Source organism: Herpailurus yagouaroundi, unplaced genomic scaffold, assembly GCF_014898765.1.
Source record: "Herpailurus yagouaroundi ecotype Mexico unplaced genomic scaffold, PumYag 29, whole genome shotgun sequence".
Lineage (NCBI taxonomy): Eukaryota > Metazoa > Chordata > Mammalia > Carnivora > Felidae > Herpailurus > Herpailurus yagouaroundi.
Window position 1 is genome coordinate 84,094,189 of NW_024412377.1, and position 12,499 is coordinate 84,106,687.

General features: G+C 34.9%; 1 pseudogene; it reads left to right on the top strand.

Moving 5' to 3' along the window:
- Positions 1-2,877: 2,877 nt before the first annotated feature.
- LOC121013103 (ATP synthase subunit d, mitochondrial-like) lies at positions 2,878-8,403 on the top strand (annotated as a pseudogene).
- The last annotated feature ends 4,096 nt before the right edge of the window (positions 8,404-12,499 follow it).

The following is a 12,499-nucleotide window of genomic DNA, read 5'->3' on the forward strand; positions in this document are numbered from 1 at the left end:
GTGCTTTGGTATAATGATCAGTCTAAAGTTGGAAAAGGATCCTTCTGTTTGAAAATGATGAAAAATAAGTGAAAGAATGAACCTGTTTCTTATCACATTTAAAGTTTCATGGGATGCCTGGGTGGCTCAGTCGATTAAGTGTCTGACTTCGGCTCAGGTCATGATCTCACCATTTGTGAGTTTGAGCCCCTTGTCAGGCTGTGTGCTGACAGCTCAGAGCCTGGAGCCTGCTTCAGATTCTGTGTCTCCCTCTCTGTACCTCTCCCATGCTTACATTCTGTGTGTCTCTCTCAAAAAATAAATAAACATTAAAAAAATAAAGTTTCATTTGCTTCAGAGGTTTTATTTTTTTTAAATGTTTATTTATTTTGAGAGAGAGAGTGTGAGCGAGCGCACAAGTGGGGGAACGGCAGAGAGAGAGAGACAGAGAGAGAGAGAGAGAGAGAGAGAGAGAGAGAGAGAGAGAGAATCCTAAGTGGTCTTAGTGCTCTCAGGACAGAGCTCCGTCTCACCAACTGTGAGATCATGACCTGAGCCAGAATCAAGAGTTGGACACTTAACCGACTGAGCCATTGTCTAGGCACCCCTAAAGTTCTATTTGCTTTAAAACTGTAATTCTTATGTCATGTAATCCTGATTAAAATGGTTATGATGGCCAGTATTATCAGAATGACAGATTCTAACATAGGTTAGTAGTTTTACATTTAGAAAAACACTAATTTATCATATTACCTTTTTAGTTATATGCCGAACTTTGGGTTGATTTATATTTTGTTTATTTATAATTTAATAAGATTATATTAGTTAGAGGTTAAATGTTCTTTGGCCATCAGCTTACATTAGTTTTAACTAAGGGAATGTTATACAATGAAGATAGTAAAAGGAAGCTTATGGCTTCTGATATTAACTATATTATGTTAAGTGATTTTATTTGTTTTAGGCTATATAGAAACAACTTATGAAAATGTACTGAATTAAAATTTGCTATGCTGAAACAGCATATTCACTAAATAAATAAAATGAGGTGTGCGTGAAGGGAGTTGGATGGAATGTAATTTTCTTTGCTCAAGCTATAAACAGTAAGACTTTTTAAAAAACGTTTATTTATTTAGTGAGAGAGAGTGTGTGGGGGAGGGACAGAGAGAGTAGGAGAGAGAGAATCTGAAGCAGGCTCCATGCTGACAGTGAAGAGCCTGAAACAAAGCTCGATCCCATGAGCCATGAGATCATGACCTGAGCTGAAACCAAGAGTCGGACACTTAACTGACTGAGCCACCCAGGGACCCCAAACAGTAAGACTTTTAATTTTGTGGGAAGACATTAAATACTCTGGTCATTCAACTTGTATATCCTTTAACCTATTTAATAGTCAAAAACTTGTAAGTAAATATGTGTGCTGCTGAGAAACAGTGATCAAAAATGGCAACAAAAGTCACATAATGAAAAAGAATACTAAAAAAAAACCCAGGGATTTTACTGTAGCTCATTATTCACTACATTTCTGGCAGTCTTCATGATTACAAATCACTTGATTGACTAACTAGACATTTCAAAGTGAATTATGAATCAGGTTCATTTTTTCTGGTTGATAGTTGGCACATGCTGTAACTCTTAAACCTTGTGATATATCAAATTCTTGTAACAGTAATAAGAGATACAATCAACTCTTTATTTTAGGAAAATTATATAGCCTTTTCAAAGAATGAAATGCAGTTGTTAACATTTTAACAGCACAGTGTAATCCTTGCTTTTGTATTCCAAAGTGGAATTCACAGTGATGACATTATTTTTCAGATTAAAAAAATCTGTAGACTGGTTTTCCATCAGGCATAAAACTCCTATTGATATCAATTCTATAGGCTTCTTGGGCAGTTGCCTGAGCCTTGGTTGTGAAAACAGTTGCATAACTTTCCTTAGTATTTAAAAATGCATGATGAAGGAATTGTATGTTGTTAACATTTTCCTTTGAAGGAAATGCGGTTTTCCCTAAATACCTAATTTGTAATGAGGCCATGATGTTGCGTACTTTAAAATGTGGAGCATTTTAATGGTTATTAATAAAAAGGGTCTCTTTTTGAGTTGGGAAAAGGGTCCATAGTGCCTTGAATCTTGAATCTTTCCATTCGTAAAACTTAATCAAGGGGGTAAATTATGCTTTCAAATGCATTCTCTTCTCTTTTGACTTAATAAGAATTCTTCATGCATTACTTCACTGGCAGTTGAGTGGCAGAAAATTCCTATAGTACAACTGCATTTGCTTTAATCCCATCCACTCAAGCAATTGAAAATAAAATGGGTGTTCCTTAATGTGATATATTTAGAATTTGAGAATCTTGCACAAAATTCAGTCATTGCCTTAGTGAGGTTTGTTCATTGACAATTGTCAGGCATGGGAATGTAGGGCCCCAATTATGTAACGGTATTGTTATGGATCCCCTTACTAATAAAAAAAAATTACATATGGTAAGGTAGTTGTGTATTTCTTATGAGGACGACATCATCAACGTTAGTGGAAGCTTTGCATATATAACAATCACCGAATTGTGCTGCCATATTTTCCCTTATATAAAAACAGAGCAATTAGTGTTGCAGCATTCCATTGCCTTTAACTTACTTTCTTTGCTCTCTTTTATATGTAAGATTTCTTTATAACTAAAAATGGTTTTATTGCTATTCAGTTATTTAAAAAATGTTTTATTGCTATTCCACTGTCTTTAAAAATATTTTACAAAATTTTTTTGGTGAATAATATCTATCTACTATTAATTTATATGAAAATGTAGAATAGCAATGTATTATTACACATACTTTTAGAAACACAATTATGCACTTTTTATTTTAATGTTTTGTTTTCTTTGAAATTGTCTAAAGTTTTTAAATTTATGCTTTAGCCACCTTGAAGTTTAATTTTTAATACCCTAACCATTAATTATGTGCCTAGTAGTTAAAATTACTATTAAACGTCTTTTATGAGATTACAGTTTTATTTCTGATTAGGCAGTGAATTATATATATAATCAATTATTGCATCCATTTAAAAATTATGACTAAAAGATTAATCCTCCATAGATGTTTTTTAACAATATAAGCCATCTGGGTATTGGAATTAAGGAATTAGAAATGGAGAGACAGAGGATCAATTTATTAATTATAGAAAAAGCTTTAAGTGTTTTATAACTTCAGTAGATTTTGTAGAATGACCATAAGCTCCACTGAGGTAATAGAATACTGCCATTTTCAAGCCTGGTTTGATGGTTTTTACTTCGACATAGCTGTACATTTGGAATCTAGCAGCATCATTGTACTTCTTCATGTAGATTGAGGTAAGCAGTATATGATAAAGTGGGCTTTTGCTGCTGTGACCTGGCCATAGGACTTGGGAATAGAAGAAGAGTGGGGTGGAAAGGAGGAGACAAAAAATATGTTTTCAGGCCCCAGAAGTGGGCTGAATTATTTTGATCATTTGTTTATGTTGATTAAATAAAATAGATTGCTAGATTGTTTCCATTTTGTGATGTACAACATGATTGCTTTTCAATTAATTGCTTCCTTTGAACAATTTAGCATTAGGACAATCATTGGGAGAGAGAATGGGAGTATCTGGAGATTATAGGGAAACTGAAAGAAAATATTCAAGAAGGAATTTCTGGTATTTGTCTTTCTTGGTAAGTGTATAAAGGGGGTCAGGATGTCCAGTATAAAGAAAATCTGCCAAAGACTTGTGTTCCAGTTTATACTTTAATCCTTGGTATTTATTCTGCTTTCCTTATCCCACAAAATGTACAAGACAATAAAATGTGCACTTTTGTAACATGGTCCAGTGTCTCAGATTATGTAATTAAATATGTTGCATTTCTCGAGATCAACATTATGTTGGTGTACCTATTCTAGTTTTTATGTTAAAAGTGACATTTTCTATTTTGGTGATATAAACTGACTTGTTAAATAGCATTGGGCGGGGCGTCCCTGGCAGGCTGAGTCAGTGGAGCATGTGACTCTTGATCTTGAGGTTGTGAGTTTGAGCCCCATATTGGGTGTAGAGATTAGTTAAAAATAAAATCTTTATAAATAAATAAATAAACACACAAACAAATAAATAAATAGTACTGAGTATTTTTGGTTAATCCTTCATGGGCCTAGATTTGATAAGGTCTTTATTTATCTTCCTTAGGTGTATGCTAAAGGGTAGAACTACAGATTAATAGGTATGTGGTACACAATTATGGTATCTTTTTATTACATGAATACTGATATAGTATAAATGCATTCTGTATGATTTCAGTTGTCTGTGTTGTTGATGTGTTGGATAATCTTTAAAAGAATTGTTTTAGAATCTCCTTTTAATTGGATTTAATGATGTATGGTTTTGATTCTGAGAAATCACTATTATTATGCAAGAAGACTCAAGGGACATGAATATTAAAGGTGATAGATGCTGGTTGGTATCTGTAATCTAGGATTGATTTCAAAGAAAAAACATTTTGTTTTAATTAAAACAAAAGGTTGAAGCCAATATATAGTATGAAGCCAATATATAGTATCATTTGGTGTGTTCTACTTTTGATGTCTATGTAGTACTTTACAGCCTAAAAAACATCATTCACTTTTATTGGTGTATCACTGAGGGTTCCCCAGAGAAATAGAACTGATAAGATACATATAACATATACATATACACATATATGTTTATGATTTATTTTAAGAAAGTGGCTCAGACTTGTACAGGCTGCAAGTCTAAAATCTTTAGGGCAGGCTGGCAGGCTGGAAACTGAGGAGATAATGCTGCAGTCTGGAGGCAAAATACCTTCTTGTCTAGGATCATCAATTTTTCTTCTTAAAGTCTTCAACTTATCAGATGAGGCCCACCCACATTATTGAGGATAATGCCCGTTCTTTAAAGTCAACTGATTATAGATAGTAGCGACATCTACAGAATACTTTCAGAGCAACACATAGATTAGTGTTTTGTTAAATAATTGGGCACTACATAAATTATAACCAAGTTGATGAATAAAATTAATCATCACAGTTGGCCTTTTTAAAAAGTATTTATGTCACAAGTCACAAAAATGCCTGGAGTCAAGCTATCAAACTGTCACCACAGAACATATTAGGCAACTGCCTTGAAGTGAAAACTATTAATTCCAGAGATAATAGCCAATAGCCATTTGCTCATTAAGAATTATTAATTGAGTGCTCTCTATGTGCTAGTATTGCAAAAGAATGGCATTCAAAACCACAAATGGACTCTACTTTCACGTATAATGATTATTGTTGATGCTTAGGAAAGAGACAAAGTGGTTGTTAACTCAAAGACAAACCTATTTAACAAAAGCCCAACTTTACTAATTTGCCTTATGCAAATTTTTAGTACATAAACCTTATATCTCAATATCTAAAATTGTCAATTATCTCTTTAGTTAAATAATTTATATTTGATACTGTTTTTTTTAGAGATTTCTAAGAACACTTTTGGAAATTTTTCATATTTTAGTTCACTGGTTCTGTGGAACTGTTTTTAAAGCATTGTGTCTTGGTGGGCCAATGGGGTTCAGTGAAGGATCTCAAGATGGCTGGGAAAAAACTTGCTTTAAAAGCCATATACTGAGTAGGTTTTGGGGATGTCATACCCTGACACGAAGGCCATTGTTAACTCCCTGACATCCTGGAATGAGACCCTCACCTCCAGGTGGGCTCTTCTCCCTGAGAATCTACCTGCTCTCAACAGGGCTTACTATAAGGCCAGTGTGGTGAAGGCTGGGTAGGTAGATGATTTTAAGAAGTTTAATGCTCTGAAGATACCTGTGCCAGAGGATAAATATACCATTTAGGTGGATGCTGAAGAAGAAGAAGATGTGAAAAGTTGTGCTGAGTTTTTGTCTCTCTCAAAGGCCAGGATTGAGGAATATGAAAAAGAGCAGGAGAAGATGAAGAACACAATTGCATTTGATCAGATGACCATTGAGGACCTGAATGAAGTCTTCCCAGAAAGCAGATTAGACAAGAAGAAGTATCCCTATTCGCCTCACAAGACAATCGAAAATTTATAAACTTGAGTTGCGAAGAAAACTCTGACCCTTATGTTATAAATGCTGGACATTAAAAATAATTATATGGTAACAAAAAAATAAAGCACCATGTCTTATAATCTAGAAGCAGAAACTCTAGTCTGTATCAGTTTATATTGCTGTTATGTTTATTGATTATGTGCCATAGTAATAACAAAAATTCTTTTAAAATTACTTTATGAAACTTCATGATACTTTATGAAACTTCTCTCTAACTCCATCAATCATAGATCTATTTTAGAGATGAGGAAACCCATGTTCAGAGAGGTTAAGGAACTTGCCCGTGGTTGTACAAACAGTAAGTGATGGAACAGGATTCAGACTTAATTTAGATTCTGTTTGAACCTGCTTGTCTTTGTAGGAAACTTAGCAAGGCTACTGGATCTTTTGGGACAGCCTATATATTTAGGTATCCCCTAATATAGAAGGATCCATGTTAGTTTTCATTGTAATTTAGGGCTAATAAAGGTTTCTGTCTTCCGTAGAGTATGAAGCTTTTGCCAAATAATTAAAAGTATGTAACTTTTGCCCTTTTTGTTTTGGCTGCCCATAAGCTCATAATACTTCCAGTAATTTCCTTGTCTGTGGTACCTCATGTAATCATGCCCTATGGTTTGTTTGTTTAATTACTGAGCTCTTCCTTTACTTTTAAGTTAACCTGTTATATACAAATATCTTAAGTTCTAAATCACCACAGTCTTTTAAATATTCTAGGTAGACAAAAACGAATGTAAGACATTTATTTATTATTGTGTAATCTGATTGTTTTGTTCTGTTCATTGATGTGTCCAAGTACCTAAAACATAGATAACACAGAGTAGATGCTGGTGAAGGAGTGGATTGAATTAATATATTTTCTCTTAGACATGTAGCAGATTCTAAGTAGAATTTAAGTTTACATTTATTGTATTTACTGACATGGTAGACTTTGCTGTCTGTACATCTTCTATTTGACACGTCTTTTCTGTTTTTCTCTCTGTTCTTGCTGTGTTTGGATCGTCATGATGATTAATTTTGTCTCCTTCACTGGGCCAGAATGGTAATCAGAGACTTGGTCAAATATTCTTTCGTAAAAAATTCTGGGTGTGTTCATGAGCGTGTTTCTGGATGAGATTAATATTTGACTTGGTAGATGAGTAAAGAAGATTGCCCTTCCAGTATGGATGAGCCTCATCTAATCTGTTGAAGGTTTGTATAGAACTGAAACATTTAGCTTTTCTTGGGTTTCAAGCCAGCTGGCTTTCAGACAGGAACTATACTATTGGTTCACCTAGTTCTCAGGCCTTTGGGCTTGGATTGGAATTACACCATCAGCTGTCCTGGGCCTCCAGCTTGTTTACTGAAGCTCTTGAGACGTGTCAGCATTCATAATTTCATGAACCAATATGTATATATCCATCCTATTGGTTTTAGTTCTGTTTCTCTGGATATCCCTGAAGAATACAATTGATAATTTAAAAATTTTCCATTTTCCATGTAATTTAGAAGTTATACACTCTGTTTCTGTTCATTTATTGGTTACTCTAGAATGAATAATAAGCATAATTTTCATAGTCTAAAGTTAATCAGTACCTTTTACCTCCTTTTGGATAATACAAAAACTTTACAACACTTTAACCCCATTTATCCCCCCACCTGACACATTGTTATTGTGCTTTGTATATTTTTTAACCCTTGAGACTTGTTACTATTTTTTATGTGTTATATTTATGTACAAATATTCACATATTTAGCACTTTATTTGCTGTTAATTCTTCCATGTTAGATCTTCTATCTGGAATATGTTTCTGCTACTAGTAGTTTATTCTTGGGCATTTCTTCTAGAAAGTGTTGATGACAAACTCTGTTTTTATTGTTCTGACAAAGTCTTTTTATTTTATTCTTTAACCATATTTTGCTGGGTGTAAAATTCAGGATTAGCAGCAATTTTTGTCATCATATTTAAGATCTCATTCCACTGTTTTCTGGTTTTCGCTGTTGTTTTTGTGATGTCAATTATTGATCTGACCTTCACATATGTATATATGTATGTATATATGGATATATATGTGTGTGTGTGTGTGTGTGTGTGTATAGCTTTGAAGATATATTTTGTATATTATAAATTCACCCATTTCAAGTATATAATTCAGTGATTTTTAAAAATAAATTCAGCAATTTTGTGCAGCCATCATCGATTAGTTTTAGAACATTTCTGTCACCCTAATAAGAAACCTCATGCCCATTACCTGTTAATCCCCATTCCCTCTCCCTGACCCCAAATGGCACTAATCTATTTTCTGTCTCTGTAGATTTGCCTTTTCTTGAAATTTTGTATAAATCAAGTCACACAATATGTGATATCTTGTGTTGGCATTCTTTCACTTAGCATATTTTTGAGTTTTGTGTATGTTGAAGCATGTATTAGTAATTTGTTCTTTCTATTGAATAGTATTCCACTATATAGATATACCACATTTTGTCTCTCTTTTCATCACTTGATGGACATTTAAGTTTTTTTTCAGATTTTGACTGTGAATATGAATAATGCTGCTAAAAGAATTCATGTGTAAATCTTTGTATATGTTTTCATTTCTTTTGGGTAAATACCTAAGAGTAGAATTACCCAGTCATTTGGCAAATTTCTTTCTTTCTTTCTTTTTTAAGTTTATTTATTTTTGAGAGAGAGAGACAGAGTGTGAGCAGGGGAGGGGTAGAGAGAGGGAGACACGGAATCCGAAGGCGGCTCCAGGCTCTGAGCTGTCAGCACAGAGCCTGACGCGGGGTTCGAACTCTCGAACTGTAAGATCATGACCTGAGCTGAAGTCGAATGCTTAACCAGGTGAGCCACACACAGGCATCCCTTGGCAAATTTATTTCCAACTTTTTATATGAGACTGTCAAACTATTGCCTAAAGTGTTTGCATTCCCACTTGCAAAGTGTAAGGATTCTTGTTTCCCCACATTATCATCTATTATTTAAAGTAATCTCTACACCTAACATGGGGCTTGAACTCATGACCCCAAGATCAAGAGTCTCTACTGACTGAGCCCACCAGGTGCCCCTATTATCATGTATTAAAAAAAAATATTATAACCATCCTAGTGGGTGTGAAATTGCTTCTTGTAGTTTTAATTTGCATTTCCTACACTAATGGTATTGAATATCTTTTCATATGCTTATTATTCATTCATATATATTCTTTGGTGAAATGCTTTTTTTTTTTAAAATTTTACTCAGTTTTTAGATTGGTGTTTTTCTTATATACAAAGAATTCTTTGACTGTTTTGTATACAAGTCCCTTATAAGATATAAATTTTGCAATATTTTCTCCCACTCTGTTGCTTGTCTTTTAATTTTCAATGGCATCTTTTGAAGTACAAAAGACTTGAATTTTGGTGAGGTCTATTTTATCAAAAATCTTTTTGTTATATCTAAGAAATTTTTGCCTAGCCCAGGGTCTTAAAGATAATCACATGTGTTTTCTTTTAAAAATTTGTTTTAGCTCTAACAATCAAATTTCTGATTTATTTTCTGTTAATTTTTATATGAATATTCAGTTTTCCTAGTACCATTCATTAAAAAGGCTATCCTTTCCCTCTGTGACTTTCTTTTATACCTTTGTTGAAAGTCAGTTGACTATAAATACAGGTGTTTATTTCTGTACTCAGTTTATTCTACTGATCTACATGTCTTTTTTTTTTTTTATTTTTTTTTTCAACATTTATTTATTTTTGGGACAGAGAGAGACAGAGCATGAACGGGGGAGGGGCAGAGAGAGAGGGAGACACAGAATCGGAAACAGGCTCCAGGCTCTGAGCTGTCAGCCCAGAGCCCGACGCGGGGCTGGAACTCAAGGACCGCGAGATCGTGACCTGGCTGAAGTCGGACGCTTAACCGACTGTGCCACCCAGGCGCCCCCATGTCTTTTTTTTTAAGTTTATTTATTTATTTTGAGAGAGAAAGAGTGTGTGTGTGTATGTGCACAAGTGTGGGAGGGGCAGAGAGAGAGGGAGAGAGAGAGAATCCCAAGCAGTCTCTACACTGTCAGTGCAGAGCCTGATTCAGGGCTTGATCTCATGACCATGAGATCATGACATGAGCTGAAATCAAGAGTTGGACGTTTAACGGACTGAACCACCCAGGTGCCTCTACATGTCTGTCCTTTGCCAGTACAACATCATGTTGATAACAACTGAAGTAGCTTTATATTAAGTTTTGAAATTGGGAAGTATAAGTTGTCTAGCTTTGCTTGTCTTTCTTTTTTTAAATTTAATTTAATTTTAGAGAGGGAGTGTGAGTAGGAGAGAGGGGCAGAGGGAGAGGGAGAGAGAGAGAATCTCAAGCAGGCTCCCCACTCAGGGTGGAGCCCAATGTGGGGCTTGATCCCACGACCCTGGGATCACGACCTGAGCCAAAATCAAGAGTTGCATGCTCAACTGACTGAGCCACCCAGGTGCCTCAGCTTTATTTTCCTTTGTCAAAATTGTTTTGGTATTCTGTATAAATTCTATGTAAATTTTGCAATTTTATGTAATTTGCAATTCTATATAAATCTTAGGATTATCTTTACCAATTTTTTACAGAAGGCTGCCAAAGTTCTGGTAGGAATTGTGTTGAATATATGAATCAACCTGGGGAGAATTGCCATTGTAACAATATTTAACTTTGTGCTTCATAAACCTGGCATCTGACCTTCTTTTGAAGGTAACCTTCCTTTTTTTTCTCCCACTGTGGTTGTTTTTAAGGTCCTGTTCTTTTCTTTTAGACTTAAATAGTTTTTTTGTGATGTCTTTAAGTGTGGATTTACTTTTATTTATATTGCCTGGGAACTTTTGGTTTCTTGATTATGTGGATTGGTGTCTTTGATCAGTTCTGGAAAATTTTTGATTTCTTCAAGTACTGTTTTCATAAATCTAAAATACCGTCAACTGAAAGATGTACCATTTATTTATGCACCACTAAAAGAGACAAAAATGTTACTAATGCATTAATAGTATTATGTGATGCATGAATGGTCATACTGACCCTCGTTGCTTAGAAATTTGTCATTTTCCCAAAGGATTTGGTAAACATTTCTTCATTTGCATTACTTTATGCATGATCTTTTACCTGTATCTCTGTAAGAAAGCATAGCACAATTTCATATTCTTGTATTTTTCTTTCTTAGGTCCTATAAGTAATTAGTTGCTGCTTTTTCAATATGTTCAGGTCAGTTCAGACTGCTATAACAAATCCCGTAAACTGGGTGGGTGACTTAAATGACAAACATTTATTCCTCACAGTTCTGAAGTCTGGGAAGTGCAAGATCAAGGTGCTGACAGATTCAGTGTCTGGTGAGGCTCTTGTTCCTGATTTGTAGATGGCTACCTACTTGCTGTATCCTCACGTGGTGGGGAGAGAGATCATCTCTCTCATGTCTTGTAAGGGCACTAATCCCATTCATGAGTTTCACTCCCAAGACCTAATTACCTCCCAAAGGCTCTACCTCTAAATACCATTAAATTGTGATTAAGACTTAAACACATGAACTTTGAGGGGACACAATTATTTAGCTCATAGTACAAGAATATAATGACTAATCATTTCTGATATTTGTTTCACTAATGTCAGGCTTCGTGTTTGTGTATACACTTTAGCTTCTAAACAACTTTTCTCAAGTATATTGTATATCACAGTAACTTCTTAATGGCAAATCATAGTTTTGTTTGTTTTGGCTTTTTGGGTTTTTTTTGGTGCCAAAACCAGGAAAAAGCATAGTTTTAAAAAATTTACTCTTGGGGCGCCTGGGTGGCGCAGTCGGTTAAGCGTCCGACTTCAGCCAGGTCACGATCTCGCGGTCCGTGAGTTCGAGCCCCGCGTCGGGCTCTGGGCTGATGGCTCAGAGCCTGGAGCCTGTTTCCGATTCTGTGTCTCCCTCTCTCTGCCCCTCCCCCGTTCATGCTCTGTCTCTCTCTGTCCCAAAAATAAATAAACGTTGAAAAAAAAAATAAAAAAAAAATTTACTCTTATATAGTATACAACATGATAATTTAATGTACCTATACATTGTGAAACGATTACCACAGTAAAGTTAATTAACATATCTATCACTCCACATAGTTACCTTTGTGTGTGTGTGTGTGTGTGTGTGTGTGGTTGAGAACACCTAAGGTCTACTCTCTTAACAAATCTCATGTATACAATGCAGTATAATTAACTATTATGCTGTATAATTAGATCTTCAGAATTTATAACCGAAAGTTCATACCCTATAATTAACATCTTCCCATTTCCGCCTGCCCCCCAACCCTGACAACCACTGTTCTACTCTCTAGCCTATGAGTTTGACTTTTTTAGATTCTGCATAAAAATGAGATCATATGGTATTTGTCTTTCTCTGCCTGACTTAATTCACTTAGCACAATGTCCTACAAGTTTATCCACATTATTGCAAATGGCAGGGTTTTCT